General features: G+C 43.8%; 1 protein-coding gene and 1 non-coding gene across 2 annotated transcripts in view; both read right to left on the reverse strand.

Moving 5' to 3' along the window:
* Nucleotides 1-19,738, reverse strand: part of LOC106603516 (transmembrane protein 211-like) — a 156,944-nt gene that overhangs the window by 26,142 nt on the left and 111,064 nt on the right. The gene's annotated exons all lie outside the window — the stretch shown is intronic.
* LOC123742636 (U7 small nuclear RNA) lies at nt 12,777-12,833 on the reverse strand. The gene has a single exon (XR_006769786.1). It is a non-coding gene; the product is annotated as a U7 small nuclear RNA (small nuclear RNA).

A 19,738-nucleotide genomic window follows, 5' to 3' on the forward strand; every position in this document is an offset into this window, starting at 1 on the left:
CTGAGCCCTCTCCTCTCTGCTCCTGTTCACCGGTCTCTCAAATTGGACACAACCTGGATTGTGTTCACTTAACCACTACATCTCTGGTTCCAGTCAAATCTCATTATAATACAGACAGGTGCCATGGCTTCAACTATACTACAGACAGAGAGAGATCATCCCTGCAGACATCCTGCTCTCCAGCTCTCTTCTTCTCCCCTGGTTAACCACAGCTGTAAGTGAACAGGAGAAATTGTATGGCTTTGATGAGCGGTTCTCCCCTCCTCCTCCTCCTCCTCCTCCTCCTCCTCCTCCTCCTCCTCTCCCTCCTTCCATCACCTTCCCACCACCTCTGCATATGGTGGCCTGTGCTCTGATGAGCATGGTGACACACACACATGCACGCGCATGCACACACAGACACAGACACACACCTGGGTCTAATGACAGCTCTTAAGGGCTGCCTGTGCTAATGGAGTCTCAAGGGACTCCACCCTCCCGCCTTCACCCTCTCCTGTCATTGGACAAACAGGTCGATGAGAACCCTGCCATAGCGACAGACACCTGGTCGTCTGCGGCAACAACAGAACATTAAAGCGACCAACCCCCCCTTCCCCTCCCTCCATTCCTCACCCAACCCTCATTACTCCCCCTCCAGAAGTTGAGCCCGGAAAATGGAATCTTCCTTTGTGGTGGAAGGAGAGAGGGATGTGGGGAGTGTAAAGGGATTTTTTTAATGAGCCCCCCTGAAACAAAGACCTCGGCTACAGTATGTCTCAATACTATGAAATGGCTCCTTTCTTTTTCTGGATAGGTTACCAACATTTGGCTTTCACCTGCCATGTTCTTTCAGATCAGTGATAATGAAGGGGAGGAGAGGAAAATAAATTGCCTTTATTTAACCACGAAAGTCATTGAGAATGAGAACACATTCTCTTTTACAATAATGACTTGATCAAGAGAGCGCAATGAAAGAAAGGAAGCTATTGAGGTCTATTGAGACACAAAGGAATTAAATAATCAAATAATCAGAGCAGCCTCGTTCCCTGGTAACATCGCCATGGATGAAAGCTACGACCTGTTAGCTGCTGACATGAGATCAGCTCTGATCAGGTCCAATCAGGTGGTTCTCACACACTGTTTTGGCATGATGACCTCTAACCTCTGACCCCTCCTTGGTAACGACCTCTTTATAACCAGGGACTGGCCCCAATATGGCTATGCCCCCTTCCACCCACACTGACCAACACCCAGGATGGCTTAGGTTGAATTCTGTCCATTCACAGTGGGAAACTGACCCTTTAATGAAACACAGTGATGTGTTTAAATGTGTCCCTCCATCGCTTCATCCATTACAGCCACACTGACAGCCTGTGCACAGTGGTTCAACTGGGTTGGGTCCTGATTGAATTCCCTGCTCATTGATTCTGCCTTAATCACTGAAATCACAGTTCTACGACAGTGGAAACAGATCACTCAAGTCTACAGCACTGGGAAGGACCTGGGAGGACCTGAAAGCATGCTCTCTTTTCACAGCCATGACATTCTAAAACAGTGGTTTTGGTGATGGGATGATTGTGGAAGCTATATGTAGAAGATCAGCGCTGCCATATAATCATCTCTATATCTTTAGTATCCATGGTGGTGTGGTGTGTGTAGGAGACAGCTTATATTTGATCATTTCCCATCATCCCCTCTCTCCTTGAGGATCCTCCTAAAATGAGTGATTTGTCACAAGGATAGAAAAATACCCCTCCAGCCCAGGGAGATGAGGCCAGAGAGGTGAGGTGGGTGGATGGGGAGATAAGGGGGTAACATGGGGGTAATGGTGAGGAACAAACATAAAAAACACCCTCCATTTCCTGGAGAACGAGGCGAGCCCAAAGGGGCGTTTGCTCAGCAGTCAATGTCAATGTTCCACACTCTTAGAAAAAAGGGTTCCAAAAGGGTTCTTTGGGTTCCATGAAGAACCCTCTCTGTAAAGGGTTCTACATGGACCTCAAAAGGGATCTAGCTGGAACCAAAAGGATTCTCTATTTTTAGGGTGGTAGGTAACCGAAAGGTCACTGATTTGAATCCCTGAGCCAACTAGGTAAAGAAATCTGTCGATGTGACTAATTGCTCCTGTTAGTCACTCTGGATATCAGTATCTGCTAAATGACTAAAGTGTTCTACCTGGAACCAAAAATGTTTCTCCTATGGGGACAGCCGAAGAACCCTTTTAGGTTCTAGATAACGCAATGATGAGATAGTAAAACATGAAAACAAAGAAGAAGTACCATCTATCTCACTGTCATACTGTGTTCAACTGTGTTGGATCTTGCCTAGCCATCTTGTTTCAAGAGGATCACAATGGAAATAAGTCCCAGACTTTATTGTGTGTTATCCTCCATGATTTAACTCATGTGCATGTATGGCTCTTTCACGTTTTATGTGTGCGTGTTTATTTTAAAGGGTCCAATTACTAAACTAAATTAAAAAGAGAAAAAAAAATCTAAGAGTGCAGGCTGGATCTATCTGACCGTGACCTGGCATAAATTGGCGAATATACATCATTAGTTTTCCCTGTTTGTGGTGGGAGTACAAACAGCTGTGCTCTCACTGGCCCCTGCCCCACTCTGGCCTGGCTAGTGGTGTGGCGCAGAGCGGAGTGTCTAGCTACCAGGGGACTCACTATTAAGAGGTAAGCATCAGCAGAGAGGGAGGTGGAGGGGCAAGCAGGGCTAAATGTGGCTGTTATCTCCCTGAGAGTTGTTGCAGGTTTCAGCAGTACACACACACACACACACACACACACACACACACACACACACACACACACACACACACACACACACACACACACACACACACACACACACACACACACACACATTATTGATTACAAACCTGCACACTCCCTCACACTTGTGGTCTCAGATACTGGCACTTAAAGGAGCACTGATGAGAGAGATGAATAAATCAGCACTGAGGTGATGGAGTGCTGGGGTCACTGGAACCTTGTCTGAGAGGAGATCTAGCCAAGCCTAGACTTAAACAGCACTTTAGTGGGGGGCATAAATACAGTGAAGACTGGAAGGGTGAAGACTCCCTGGGTGAGTGTATACAGCAAAGACTAAGATGCATGGCAGATCTCCATTACCAAGCCCTCAGCATCTCCTCACCAAATTGATTCCTCCACTACAAATCATACATGTACCCTTTCTAATCCCCACCCCACACACCCCAGCCCATCTTCCTCCTCTGCACGGCTGCTGAGGCTAGCTATCACCAGCACACACAAACAGAGCCCTGGCAGGCCGGCCGGTCCCCTGGGCCAAATTACCATGATAATTGCAGTGTTTATCTGAACAACACAATGGCTGGTTAACATCTTCAGGGGCCAATCTATCAGCAGATTATCACTAAGCAACAGTGGGCCTTGTCGTTTGAATTCCTCCTGACTGACCCCATCCCGTCCCCTCCATCCCTGCATACCCCCATCCCGTCCCCTCCATCCCTGCATACCCCATCCCCTCCCCCCCCTCCCCTCCATCCCTGCATACCCCATCCCCTCCCCTCCATCCCTGCATACCCCCATCCCCTCTCCTCCATCCCTGCATACTCCCATCCCGTCCCCTCCATCCCTGCATACCCCCATCCCCTCCCCTCCATCCCTGCATACCCCCATCCCGTCCCCTCCATCCCTGCATACCCCCATCCCCTCCCCTCCATCCCTGCATACCCCCATCCCCTCCCCTCCATCCCTGCATACCCCCACCCCCTCCCCTCCATCCCTGCATACCCCCATCCCCTCCCCTCCATCCCTGCATACCCCCACCCCCTCCCCTCCAACGCTTAATCCCATCTCTCCTCCCCTTCATCCCCTCCATTCCTCCATCCTGCCATCCCCTCCCCTCCACCCCTCCATCCCACCATCCCTTCCTGTTCATCCCTCCATCCCATCATGTGGGGCTATAATTTGTGGCATTTTGAATGGCATTATTTTAATGATCTACATCATGGTCCGGGGTGATGAGCAAAGCTGACAGAGGCAACTGTAGAGTTTCCATCATGTTGTGGGAAGACTCTTGGCGACCCACACTGTAATGACATGACGGCTATATGACTCTCACATCACTCCATGGCTTATTACAGGTACAGTACATTTGAGTCATTTAGCAGGGGCTATTATCCAGAGGAATTTGCAGGAGCAATTAGGATTAAGTGCATTGCTCAAGGGCACAGACAGATTTTCACCTCATCGTCTCGAGGTTCAAACCATTTGTGTCTTATGGTTCGACCAAAAACCATAGTACATAATCTACGTCTCTGTTTTATGTATTATTAAATACTAAAGCATTGGACGTCTCACTAAAGGCTTCAGTCATACAAAGACTATACTTTAATCCATACTTCTCTAGCAGAGTAGTAAGAATGGCCTTTTTCCCTTCATTCAGATTGCAACCTCTCACTTTCATTTATTTGAAAAATCTCCAAAATATCACTATTTTTAAAACAAGCAATAGAAAGCTGGTTGAAATTTCAGTTTAATCCACCAGAAAAGACAGAACAAATATTTGAACAAATATTACGGTTAAACTGAAATATACTAATTGATCAATAACAAAAAAACATAAGAAAAAAAAAGTGTAATCTTTGTAAATTATATCATGAATAGGACTAGTGGATTTTTTCTTTTCACCTTTATTTAACTAGGCAAGTCAGTTAAGAAGAAATTCTTATTTACAATGGCAGCCTACCAGGGAACAGCGGGTTAACTGCCTCGTTCAGGAGCAGAACTACCGATTTGTTTTTACCTTGTCAGCTCGGGGATTCGATTCAGCAACATTTCAGTTACTGACCCAACGCTCTAACCACTAAGCTACCTGTCGCCACAAATTACAACCAACTGATTGCAGAATTACGGCAAAAATGGAGGAAGCAAGTGGAAAGCGGAAGAAGATAAGGAACTTGTCTGTCGGCCCTGCATTAAAGACCAAAATTGGCTAAAGCAAGTTGTGATGAATAAAAAAGTATACCAGTTTCATTTAAGGACCCAAAAATTGATTTTCGATGTACCAATCCCATGTCACATGGTTTATGAACTGATACACAAAACGACGCCGGATTCAACACTGAGTTTTTCAATTTAAATTATTCTACAAAATTCTTGAAACCAGTAGAGTGTTATATATATGGGGGACACAACCATCCCAGCTCTGCAGAATTTTCTGCAAAGAGACAGAATCATTAGAACACTTGTTTTGGTACTGCCCATATATTGCTTGTTTTTGGTCGCAGGTTCAGGAATGGTGGAAAAATTGCAACATTTACTTGGAGCTAACTCTGCAAATAGCACTGCTGGGTGATTTGAAAAGTCATAGTCAATCGATTAATAATATAATAATACTCTGAGCAAAGGTGTTTGTCTTTAATTTACAATCTGTAGAAACTATGAGAATAGAAAAGTTCAGAACTTTTGTGAAACATCACAGCACAGTTGAAAAATATATGGCAGCTAGAAATCAAAACTAGATGGTCTTCAGAGATAGGTGGGAGGGGTTGAGGGTAGCTGAAGGCTGGAACTAAAAACCAAACAAAGATAACTAATGGAAAATATACTGTCCATGAGATGTATGTAGAATCAATTGAAGTGGAAGCCTACAGTAAGTATTGTTGTCCATTAGTTTACTCCAATTAGGGGAGGGGTGGTAGGGTGAGGGGAAAATAATAAAGAAATAAAATATATTTACAAAAATAGACATCTAAAAGAATATATATATATATATATATATATATATATTTACAAAAAAAATATATATGGGGGATTGGAAATGATGCAGATGATAACAATAAAGCCACAATCTATATGCAATATTAATGCTGATCTGCCCCCCCCCCATATTATAGGGGAGAGGAGTAGGGACTTCCACCCTGTGCTGTATAAGTGCTTCCTCTGTTCACCTTAATGCAGAGACTCAGAGAGCACTGTGCAGCATATAATGATGATATTAGCCATTCAGCTCCAAGCATAAGGAGCCTAATTAGCCTTAGCATGGGCTATGGGCTGTTACTGTCTTCTCTCTGCTCTGCTATCCAACAGACATTCATTTCTACAGGGGATTTGTCTTTAAGGGATCCACAGATAATAGGCTGTTGATTAATAGGCTATTGCTCACACACATCTATAAGGGAATGTGTATTATGTTCATTGGTGTCATGTGTCATTTGTGATTTTCTCTGTCATGTCATGACAGATTATAGGTTAAGTAGCAGCTCAATTTGGTCTTGATCTTTGGGTGTTGATGATGAGGGGTGAAGCGCTGAGACTGAGCATTTGCGAACCAGGCTGGGTGGATTTATAAAGACAACACAACAAACCCATTAGCCTATGTCATATTCATCACTCACAATCACACACAGTTCAACTGATGGGTGGGTGTGTATGTGTGTGTGTGTGTGTGTGTGTGTGCGTGTGTATGTTTGTGTGTGTGTGTTTTGGTGTGCATGCTTGCGTATGAACGGGTGTTTTACAGTTGATGACAGGATTTGGTGTGTATTGATGTCTGTGTTTGGCTTATATTGAGTGGGTGTTTAGTCTGTATTGAGTGGGTGTTTAGTCTGTATTGAGTGGGTGTTTAGTCTGTATTGAGTGGGTGTTTAGTCTGTATCGAGTGGGTGTTTAGTCTGTATCGAGTGGGTGTTTAGTCTGTATTGAGTGGGTGTTTAGTCTGTATCGAGTGGGTGTTTAGTCTGTATTGAGTGGGTGTTTAGTCTGTATTGAGTGGGTGTTTAGTCTGTATTGAGTGGGTGTTTAGTCTGTATTGAGTGTGTGTTTAGGTTGAGGCTGACTATCGATCAGGCAAATGAGAAATACATGCACTCAGGCAGTTCTCTCTCTGTGGGTCTAACCCCAAGAAGTTCTGGAAAACGGTTAAAGACCTGAGGAATAAACCCTCCTCATCACAGCTGCCCATGTCCCTTATCAAAAGTGTTGGAAAAACTTGTCAATAATCAACTGACGGGCTTTCTTTATGTCTATAGTATTCTCTTGGGTATGCAATCTGGTTTTTGCTCAGGTTATGGATGTGTCACTGGAACCTTAAAGGTCCTCAATGATGTCACCATTGCCTTTGATTCAATAAGGTTGCAGTGACACATCCATAACCTGAGCGGAAACCAGATTGCATACCCAAGAGAACACTATAGACATCAAGGAAGCCAGTCAGTTGATTTTTGACAAGTTTTTCCAAAACTTTTGATAAACAGGGCAAAATAGAAATATGCCTATAACAGTTAGGATCAGTTTGATCTCCCCCTTTAAATGAAGGACAAACCATGGCTGCCTTCCAAGCAATGGGAACCTCCCCAGAGAGGAGAGACAGGTTAAAAAGGTTGGAGATAGGCTTGGCGATGATAGGGGCAGCAACCTTAAAGAAGAAAGGGTCTAAACCATCTGACCCAGATGTTTTTTTGGGGTCAAGTTTAAGGAGCTCCTTTAGCACCTCGGACTCAGTGACCGCCTGCAGTGAGAAACTTTGTAGGGGGAAAAGAGGGAGAAGCATCGGGGATAGTCGCATTAGAAGGGGTGGGAGATGAGGAAATGTTGGACGGGCAAGGAGGCATGGTTGTGTCAAATAGGAATCCTGAGTTAATGAAGTGGTGATTAAAGCTCAGCCATGTGCTTCTTGTCAGTAACAACCGCATCATCAACTTTAAAACCTCTTTGGCGCAGGCGTGCCGCTAGCGACCCACCTCGACAACATCCGGTGAAATTGCAGAGCGCCAAATTCAAATGACAGAAATAGTAATAATAAACATTCATAAAAATACAAGTGTTATACATCGGTTAAAAGATGAACTTCTTGTTAATCCAGCCACTTTGTTAGATTTCAAAAAGGCTTTACGACGAAAGCATAACATGCAATTATCTGAGGACAGCGACCCGCACACAAAAGCATACAAACATTTTCCAACCAAGCAGAGGAGTCACGAAAGTCAGAAATAGCAATAAAATAAATCAGTTACCTTTGAAGATCTTCATCTGGTTGCAATCACAAGGGTCCCAGGAACACAATAAATGGTTGTTTTGTTCGATAAAGTCCTTCTTTATATCCCAAATACTCAGTTTTGTTGTCGCGTTTTGTTCAGTAATCCACTGGCTCAAAGGCGGTCAAAACATACAGAAGAATACATCCTAATAGTACCGGTAAAGTTTGTTGAAACATGTCAAACGATGTTTAGAATTAATCCTCAGGGTGTCAATTATCTAAATAATCGGTAATATTTCAACCGGACAATAGCGTATTCAATAGAAAGGAAAAAGAACGACATGCTGCTATCATGTTGTCTTGCTACTATATTGTTGTTACGTCGGGGCGGCGTGTAGCCTAGTGGTTAGAGCATTGGACTAGTAACTGAGAGGTTGCAAGATCGAATCCCTGAGCTGAGAAGGTAAAAATCTGTTATTCTGCCCCTGAACAAGGCAGTTAACCCACTGTTCCTAGGCCATCATTGAAAATAAGAATTTGTTCTTAACTGACTTTCCTGGTAAAATAAATGTTGTGTTGTTGCCTTGCTATGTGTTGTCTTAGGTGACTCTTTATGTAATGTTGTGTTGCCTCTCTTGTTGTGATGTGTGTTTTGTACTATATTTATATTGTATTTATTTTGTATTTTTAATCCCAGGCACCCGTCCCTGTAGGAGGCCTTTTGCCTTTTGGTAGACCGTCATTGTAAATAAGAATTTGTTCTTAACTGACTTGCCTAGTTAAATGAAGGTCAACTATAAAATAAAATAGTCTGTATTGAGTGTGTGTTAGTAGGACCAGAAGTAGATAAATGTGTTCCAGTACTGGTGGTGAAAGAAACACTTCCCTTGTCTCTGATGAATCTAATAGGTACATGTACTCTGGTGGTGTGTAGATCTGAACACCATGCACCAACAAACACACTATGCTGCTGTGACTGCATACTGAACATCCCCATCATGTTATCACCAACCTCCAACCATGCCCACCAGACCACCACACCAACTCAGAGCCAAAGGGTGGCGCTCCAGATGCTGCAGCCCGTTGGCAGTACTATCCTGATGAACTCCCCCTTCCCCCTGTTAGTGAGCTTGATGGGGCCTTAAACAGTGGGGAGACGCTCTGTTCCCCATGGAGGAGAGGCAGTATCAAACAGACAGCCCGCTGCCCGCTGCCCACTCTACACTTCTCTCTCCCTGCTCCCCTCTCTCCTCTCCTCTCCTCACTCCCTGCTCCCCTTTCTCCTCTCCTCGCTCCCCACTCTCTCTCTCCCTTGCTCCCCTCTCCTCTCCTCTCCTCACTCCCTGCTCCCCTTTCTCCTCTCCTCGCTCCCACTCTCCTCTCCTCCCTACCTGCTCCCCTCTCTCCTCTCCTCTCCTCACTCCCTGCTCCCCTTTCTCCTCTCCTCGCTCCCCACTCTCCTCTCCTCCCTACCTTCTCCCCTCTCTCCTCTCCTCTCCTCACTCCCTGCTCCCCTTTCTCCTCTCCTCGCTCCCCACTCTCCTCTCCTCCCTACCTTCTCCCCTCTCTCCTCTCCTCTCCTCGCTCCCCACTCTCCTCTCCTCTCTCCCTGCTCCCTTCTCTCCTCTCCTCGCTCCCCACTCTCCTCTCCTCTCTCCCTGCTCCCTTCTCTCTTCTCCTCGCTCCCTGCTCTTGTCCCATCTCAGTGTGTGTATATGTGTCCTGTCTCACCACGCTCCATATGGATACAGTACCTGGTCTTCAGACCGGTGTGTGTGCGTGCGGACGTGCATGCTCCTGGCCTGCAGGCCAAGGCCCATCGATTCCACCCACCCAGCCAATCACACTGAGAGGACTGGCAAGAGAGCTTCTTTAAATGGCCCTTGCCTGCTCACTGTTACACTCCTACACCCCTGAAGGAAACATATGCAAACACACACAAATACAGACCGATATATGGTCACACACATACATTTAACTGCCACATGAAAAATACTATACTGTACAGTATTCTATGGTAGGAATACTACAGTATTCAATGTAGTGTTTTTGCAAACTGTTTTTGCGGATTGTAGTATACTGTAGTATTTAGGGGACATTACTGTAGTATCTACTAGGGTTGCAAAGGGTCGGAAACTTTCCGGTACATTTCCGTAATTCTTCCGGAAATGTTCCATGGGAGGTTAAGCCCGAGAATTTTGGGAATTTTCCTTAAATTCATCTAAAAAGTTAGCTTATAACAGTGAACCTTTTTTGTGAGATACAATAATGCAATTCTAGGTCTTGTGGCATATGTTTCTTAAACTATCCCCAATTCAATGGAATTGCAACCCTCTGCATGCACAGTGCATTCTTCCATCACATGTACAGCTGATTCACAAGATCTTGCACACTAATGAGATGCTATTGAGCCCACACTACTACAGTCTGAACCAAGGACTATACGCTTTCTGGTAAATTTAGATTACGATACTGGGTGGGGTGAATATATTTTATATGACATACATGATTTTTTGTTAACTAGTAAATAGTAGCCTACAGTAAAGTGTGTTTAAATCATTTCTAACTTGTTAACCATTTATGCTAGTTAGTTTTTGCTACCATGTGGGGTTTAGCTTGCTTGAGCCTGCTAACTGAGTGTTAATTCACCTGTTTTCATACATGTTTCATTTTAAAACATTTATCGTACAAAGGAGTTGTTTAATCTAACTGCTAAACTATTTATCTGTACATGGAATTGTATTTGTTTTTTTTACTCATTTTTTTCTAATCCTCACAGGAAAATGCCACAGGCACTATCTGATGTGTAGATACTTTTCACTGCAGCTAATGTAGAAGGAAAAGCTGTGTACATTTGCAAATATTGTGCTGAATCATATGTGAAAAATGCAACAAAGATGCAGAATCATCTGGCCAAGTGCATCAAGTTCCCTCAACGCTCACAACAAGCAAACTCTGACAAAAGTCCCTCTACTTCTATTTGAGGTGGAAATGATGAATCAGACGCCTTATCGATAACAACAGCTCATGGTCCTCCTGGAATCAGATTTTTTTTTACTCAAATGAGGAAAGTAGTCAGAGAAATGCTGATGAATGTCTTGCTCGAGCTGTGTATGCAACTGGTTCACCTCTGATGCTCACAGGCAATATGTATTGGAAGAGATTTCTGAATGTTCTTCGCCCAGCATACACCCCTCCAACCAGACATACTTAATTTACTCATTTGCTGGATGCAGAGTTCAACAGAGTTCAAGTGAAAGTCAAGCAAATCATAGAGAAAGCAGACTGCATTACAATCATCTCTGATGGGTGGTCGAATGTTCGTGGGCAAGGAATAATTAACTACATCATCTCCACCCCTCAACCAGTATTCTACAAGAGCACAGACACAAGCGACAACAGACACACCGGTCTCTACATTGCAGATGAGCTGATGGCAGTCATCAATGACCTTGGACCACAGAAGATATTTGCACTAGTGACAGACAATGCTGCGAACATGAAGGCTGCTTGGTTTAAAGTGGAGGAGTCCTACCCTCACATCACACCTATTGGCTGTGCTGCTCATGCATTGAATCTGCTCCTCAAGGACATCATGGCACTGGAAACAATGGATACACTCTTCAAGAGAGCCAAGGAAATGGTTAGGTATGTGAAGGGTCATCAAGTTATAGCAGCAATCTACCTCACCAAGCAAAGTGAGAAGAATAAGAGCACCACATTGACGTTGCCCAGCAACACCCATTGGGGTGGTGTTGTCATCATGTTTGACAGTCTCCTGGAGGGGAAGGAGTCTCTCCAAGAAATGGCCATATCACAGTCTGCCGATATGGACATCCCCATCAAGAGGATCCTCCTGGATGATGTATTTTGGGAGAGAGTGGTAAGCAGCCTGAAACCTATAGTAGTAGCCATTGCACGGATTGAGGGAGACAATGCCATCCTGTCTGATGTTCAGACTCTACTTGCGGATGTAAGAGAAGAAATCCGTACTGCCCTGCCCACTTCACTGTTGCGCCAAGCAGAGGAAACTGCAGTTCTGAAAGACATCAAAAAGAGTGAAGACTTCTGGCTGAAGCCCATACACGCCGCAGCGTACATGTTGGACCCCAAGTATGCTGGCAAGAGCATCCTGTCTGGTGCAGAGATCAACAAGGCCTATGGTGTCATCACTATCGTGTCTCGCCACCTTGGCCTGGATGAGGGCAAGGTTCTTCGCAGTCTGGTGAAGTACACTTCCAAGCAAGGGCTTTGGGATGGAGATGCAATATGGCAGTCATGCCAACATATCTCCTCAGCCACCTGGTGGAAGGGACTTTGTGGATCTGAGGCTCTTTCCCCTGTTGCCTCCATCATCCTCCAAATCCCACCAACATCAGCCTCCTCAGAGCGCAACTGGTCCTTGTTTGGAAACACACACACCAAAGCACACAACAGGCTGACCAATACAAGGGTTGAAAAATTGGTGGCCATCCAGGCAAATTTGAGGATTTTTATGCCTGACAACGAGCCATCCTCAACAAGGTTGGAAAGGGACAGAGAAGATGAGGAATCAGAATCTGATGTTCAAGAGGTGGACATTGAGGAGGTCCAGGAAGAAGACATGGAAGTCTGAGAGGAATACAACCAAAGCTTTAGTTTCCAGACTATCATTTTACAGATGTATGTTGAAAATGTTTTTGGGAGATGCAATGGATCATTGGGGATCATCCCATATATTCCCTTTAATTCCCAAGGAAAGTTTCCACCTCTGAATATTCCCCAAAATGTGCAACCCTAGTATCTACCTAAGTGTTTTGTTTTATAATCTTTGACATAAAAGTGGGGGGCTTTATCCTGGAAGAAACCTACTGGAGAAATACTAAAAGAGCTAATGTACATAACCTGCAGGTAAGTTGGACTGGGTTCTGAACGGAGTTCAGACACTCCTGGTCTTTTCTAGAACCTGTAGGGAACACAATAAATGGTCTATACTTGGCATGTAAGTTTCTCACTTACGGGTGGTACAAATTGGGATACGGGGGAGGAGAATTGGCAGGGTTTGTGCAAATGAAATACTGTAGTATTTACTATAGTTAAACATTTTTGTGTTTTTTTGCGGACATTTCGGTAGTATTTACTACTGTGTTTTTTTGTGGATAATACCACAGTATTTACTATAGTATTCTACAGTATACTACAATATTCTATACTAAGTACTACATATGATCAAGGGACACTACAATGTGTAGTCTAGTATTCTACAGTATGCTATAGTTTATTACCAAATTCTATAGTAAACACACACACACACACACACACACACACACACACACACACACACACACACCTTTTCTCATTTAAAGCTTAATAGCTCTTGTCTGCATCTCCTTCTGCCTTCCCTCTGTGGGCCCAGCAACAGTGTGTAAAATAATCAGACTGCAAATGCAAATGACCTTGTCTAATCTCAGAGCAAACAGTAGGAGATTAAATGAAGGCTCTATGTGAATAGGGAAACGCTCTTCTTTCCTTTCTCCCTTCCTTTCCTCTCCTCTCCTTTCTACCCCTCCTTTCCTCTCCTCTCTCCTTTCTGACCCTCCTTTCCTTCGTCTGTCTGTTTGAGAATCCAAGTCTTTGTTTGCCTGTTCCATTGTAATGCAGCATTACATAAATAGGAAATCCAAGGCTGTTTAATAATTCATTTGCTGTGGGTGGGTGTGGTAAACGGGCAGGCAGGCAGGCAGGCAGGCAGCAACACACACACACACACACACACACACACACACACACACACACACACACACACACACACACACACACACACACACACACACACACACACACACACACACACACACACACACACACACACACACACACACACACACACACACACACACACACACACACACACACACAGAGAGAACACAAGCCCAGCTGAAATCCCATTAACTCCCAATGAATTATTCCTACCATACATCTGTCCCAGCTCCTTACACACACACACACACACACACACACACACACACACACACACACACACACACACACACACACACACACACACACACACACACACACAGACAGACAGACAGACAGACAGACAGACAGACAGACAGACAGACAGACAGACAGACAGACAGACAGACAGACAGACAGACAGACAGACAGACAGACAGACAGACAGACAGACAGACAGACAGACAGACAGACAGACAGACAGACAGACAGACAGACAGACAGACAGACAGACGTCACGCCCACCTCCTCACAATTTTCCTAATGGGTCCCCACTAAACAGGCTTTACCTAAAGCCTTTCCTTCCCGCTACCCCTCTCTCTGTGTGCTCACTTTGCATTATTAGTCATCAGAAATGGAGACTCTATTGGCCTCTTAGATGGGATCATAAGCCAGGGATATTACGATAATGGAAATGGTATGGCGAGTAAATGACAAGCAGAGTGATTAGCTGCTACGTGAGATCAGGGCCCGTATCCACAAAATGTCTGGGAGTAGTATTGTTGATCTAGGATCTTTCCGTACAATCTTTTTCATCATGATCCATAAGTCAAAACTGATGCTAGATCAGCACTCCTACTCTGAGACACTTTGTTTTGTAGATACGGACCCAGAGCTGAATGGCAGGGTTAGAAACCACAAGGAAACAGGCCTAGGCTTTGTTACGTCCTGTTGCTGATCTATAGTTCATCCACGTTCATCTGTAACTGTCCTTCTATGTTGATCCATGTATCAACCTCCCTCTTTCTATCCATGCCTCTTACATTAGGTGAGCAGAAACATAGGCCCAACTGTAGAGCAGGGAGAGCAAAGGCTACTCAATGCCTGCATGGCCTGTAGTGTAGCAGGAGGTGGTACAGTAAGACAACAGCCAGCATAAGATCCTCTATATAGTCCCTTCACACCTGCACAGTAAAAGACTCAGAAGAGACAATTCAGGCAGGGGAATCACAAATCCAAAATCTCAGATTCATAAAGCTGACTCTTACCCTGAGGCACAGAGATCCTGTCTCCCCCATTACGTAGCCGATGTTAACCCCCTGAACTCTGCTGTTTCCCCACTGCCCCGGGGGTAGAAGTTAAGGAACCTTGTGCTACCATGTCAACCTCAAAACAGTAGCTGGATGTATGGTTAAGCAGCAGGTAAAGTGGTGAATTCTCTGTGAGTGAGTGAGTGAGTGAGTGAGTGAGTGAGTGAGTGAGTGAGTGAGTGAGTGAGTGAGTGAGTGAGTGAGTGAGTGAGTGAGTGAGTGAGTGAGTGAGTGAGTGAGTGAGTGAGTGAGTGAGTGAGTGAGTGAGTGAGTGAGTGAGTGAGTGAGTGAGTGAGTGAGTGAGTGAGTGAGTGAGTGAGTGAGTAGAGTTAGTGAGCTCTCTTATGGCATAACAAAGAAATACCACCATGACAGCCTGAGTCTCAGTCAGTCTCTGTCAGTCAGATGGGTCTCTTTGTCTGTCTGTCTGTCTCTGTCTGACTGTCTGCAGCACTGTAGTGTTACACATAGACTCACTGACACCCAGAGAGATGCTCCTATTTCAGTGAGATGAGAGACTGTCACAACTAGGTACTGAGTATTTCATCACAAGGCTTATTTAAAAACAATATGGATTTTTCCTTATCAGAGCCCGAAACGGGTCAGGACGTCTTTCTTGAGTTATTTGCATATAAATAGTCAGGAGGAAGAGATTTTTCCTCCCTTGATCCTTAATATCACACATGGCCTCTTAGTAAGCACCAAGTTAGAACCACAGTTATGAACTAAACCACTCTAGTCACATTTCCTTCTTCTTTTATTTGGCTAAAAAAGCAACATCTGTATGTCGTGATAGAGAATAAACTACCAGCACCGTTCCCTTCTTACTGTAGGTCGTGATAGAGAATAAACCACCAGCACCGTTCCCTTCTTACTGTAGGTCGTGATAGAGTATAAACTACCAGCACCGTTCCCTTCTTACTGTAGGTCGTGATAGAGAATAAACCACCAGCACCGTTCCCTTCTTACTGTAGGTCGTGATAGAGAATAAACTACCAGCACCGTTCCCTTCTTACTGTAGGTCGTGATAGAGAATAAACCACCAGCACCGTTCCCTTCTTACTGTAGGTCGTGATAGAGAATAAACCACCAGCACCGTTCCCTTCTTACTGTAGGTCGTGATAGAGAATAAACTACCAGCACCGTTCCCTTCTTACTGTAGGTCGTGATAGAGAATAAACCACCAGCACCGTTCCCTTCTTACTGTAGGTCGTGATAGAGAATAAACCACCAGCACCGTTCCCTTCTTACTGTAGGTCGTGATAGAGAATAAACCACCAGCACCTTTACCTTCTAACTGTAGGTCGTGATAGAGAATAAACTACCAGCACCGTTCCCTTCTTACTGTAGGTCGTGATAGAGAATAAACTACCAGCACCGTTCCCTTCTTACTGTAGGTCGTGCCAGTAGAAATATCAATACCCTTCTCTACTTTAAGTGTCTGCTGCAGCCAAATGTCAAGTATACAGCCTTCATATGACTAATTGCTTCAATTTAGATAATGAGCTTGCCGTGGGAGAATAATAAACGCTGAGTGTCATGTCGGTTATATCAGCACGCGTTCCAGAGAAATGTCAAACTTGTTTTCTCAAGCCCTTTATAAACATTTAAGCAATACTCTCATCGCCTTCTTATTGCTTTGCCTCAATAATTCCCTGAGCTCATTTCCACTGTCTTCTCTCTCTTTTTACTGCCTGTGTGATTGCTAGCTCACTGATTAAATCTTAATTGACCTTGTAGAGCTCACCGATTTAAAAACAATACATAGCAGTCGTCTACAAGGATTACATTTTAGTCATTCAGCAGACACGCTTATCCAGAGCAACTTACAGTAGTGAATGCATATATTACCATATTTTCATCACCTGTGGGAATCAAACCCACAACCTTAACATTGCAAGCACCATGCTCTACCAACTGAGCCACATGGAATTACAGAGGATCTGTACCGCATAAACAGAGCAAGAGAGAGGGAGAGAACGAGGAAGAAGCAGGATGTAGGCTTAGAGAGGAATGATCACACGGCCTGAAATGGAACAAGCTCTGGTTATATGACGCTTGAAATGTGGTTCTGCTGCTATGCCAGCCAGCCTCCGTTGGCTGTTAAGATTAATAATATATGCCATTTAGCAGATGTTTATATCCAAAGATTTACAGTCATGCGCGCATACATTTTTCATATGTGTGGTCCCAGGAATCAAATCCACTACGTTGGCGTTACGAGCGACATGATCAAGTAAGTGAGCTACAAAGGACAGTGGCGTAAAGTACTTCAGTAAAAATCATTTTAAGTACTACTTAAGTAGTTTTTGGGGTATCTGTAGTTTACTATTTATATTTCTGACAACTTTTAGTTTGACTTCACTACATTCCTAAAATAATGTACCTATTACTCCATACATTTTCCTTGACACCCAAAAGTACTCGTTACATTTTGAATGCTTAGCAGGACAGGAAAATTGTCAAATCCTGCACTTATCAAGAGAACATCCCTGGTCATCCCTACTGCCTCTGATCTGGAGGATGGATTAAACACAAATGCTTCGTATGTAAATTATTTACTTTGATACGTAAGTATATTTAAAACCAACTTTTAGACATTTACTCAAGTTGTTTTTTGCTTGGTGACTTTCACTTTTACTTTAGTCATTTTCTATTAAGGTATCTTTACTTTTACTCAAGTATGACAATTGGGTACTTTTTCCACCACTGACAAAGGTTAGACTAGATTAAACTGGGGGTGTAAAATAAGTTCTCGTTGCCTGGGGGCTCCAGTGACCTGGTCATGGCATAACCTTTTCGTCCTTTTACAGTTCACACATCTATCCATAACACTCTCTCACACATAAACATATACGTATGCACACACACGTGCACACACAGACACTTACACACACAAGCACACACACACGCATGCACACACACACACACACACACCACCCTAAAGCCTAGGCCTAAGAGATTTGTCAACAAGATTGCCATTTTGTGATGAAGCCAGTGTTAGAGGAGTATTGAAATGTGGGGGATAACAGACCAGCCACACTAAACCCCAATGTAACATGAACTGAAGCACTTTCTCCCCTCTGTGATGACTCATATTTTCAATATCATTACACTAGCATCTTTATTGGTGCTATTATAAAATATGTGTTTCATGTTAATTTGAGATCATGGTAATGCGTGGCTCTGATCACCAGAGGTTGACATAGTTCATTATCAAAATGTGTCTTGAGCTTCTCCAGATGAGAGGTTCCGAGAACAGTGCTGGAATGTATAACGTCCGTTTTACGGGCTCCTGGCCAATTCTGCTATTTTGTGTTTTTTTTTTTGCGTTGATCTTAACTTTTCTTGTACATAATGTTTCCGGCATCGTTTCCTATAACCGAAAAGAGCTTCTGGACATCAGAACAGCGATTACTAATGTACATTTCAATGACTTGGCTGCACAGAACATACTACTCACCCTGGACCAGGCCCTAAAGAGACGTCCATATAGAGGTCAATGAGCGGGTACCCTGATGAAACTGCGGTGGTAAGGAAATAATGAGCCTTTACACTGTTCTATAAGCGAATGTACAATCACTAGAGAACAAACTGGACTAGCTCCGTTCGAGACTATCCTATCAACGGGACCTCTCGAAAACTTGGCTGAACAAACATAATTTTCTAGCTGTTTTTTTCTACGCATCGGCAGGACAGAACAGCAGCGTTGGGTAAGCTCAAAGGGGGTGGTGTGTGTCTCTTTGCTAACAACAGCTGGAGTGCAATCTCTAATTTAACCAGGCAAGTAAGTTAAGAACAAATTATTATTTACAATGACGGCCAAACCCAGACAACACTGGGCCAATTGTGCGCCACCCGATGGGACTCCCAATCACAGACGGTTATGATACAGCCTGGAATTGAACCAGGGTCTGTACTGACAGCTCTAACGCTGAGATACAGTGCCTTAGACCGCTGCACCACTCGGGGGCCCAATATTAAGGAAGTCTCGAGGTTCTGCTCACCTGATTTAGAATACCTCATGATAATCTGTAGACCATACTATTTACCAGGGCCCAGTGTCCCAAAAGCATCTTAAGGCTAAGTTCTTGGTTAGAACCTTCAGTAGGAGCATCATTAAATTTCCAAGCTGTTTCCCAAATCCATCGTTATTAACGTAGAACTTGAAAACACTTGTAATCTAACCCCTGCTTCAGACCACTCGTAGAACAGCTAAGTGCGTCGTTAGATGCTTTTCCCCCTTATACACAGAAGAACTCCACTAAACATACAATCACATGGATTATCTGTCTCTCGTGACCACCGATAACTTCACAACAAAGTTGACTACAAATACAAAGTTGACAATGTCTTTGCAATTGATACAAACAAGCAACTTATAAAAAGATGCTTCAAATGAAATCCGAGATGACTGCATTAAAATATAAACAGTAGGCAATAGACCTATTTCAGTCATATTGAAATATATTTCATGTTCAATCAATTGAGTTATATTTTGCTACTTGTAGGCTATTTGTCTAAATACATTTCATGATGTGTAGGCTAACGTGCGCAATAATGTGCTAAATTGGTGATTTAGTGCATTTTTATTGGGTAAGCATCAGAATAAGCCGCCTCAATATTTGCAGGCGTAGATGGTCATATCTTTCTAGAAGCTGATCCGTCGTCAGTATTGTGAAATAAATAAATAATTATACTGGTAAGATTTGAATGGAGAAAGCTGATCCTATAATGCGTTTAAATCAAATCAAATTC

The sequence above is a fragment of the Salmo salar genome, chromosome ssa04 (assembly GCF_905237065.1).
Source record: "Salmo salar chromosome ssa04, Ssal_v3.1, whole genome shotgun sequence".
Classification (NCBI taxonomy): Eukaryota; Metazoa; Chordata; class Actinopteri; order Salmoniformes; family Salmonidae; genus Salmo; species Salmo salar.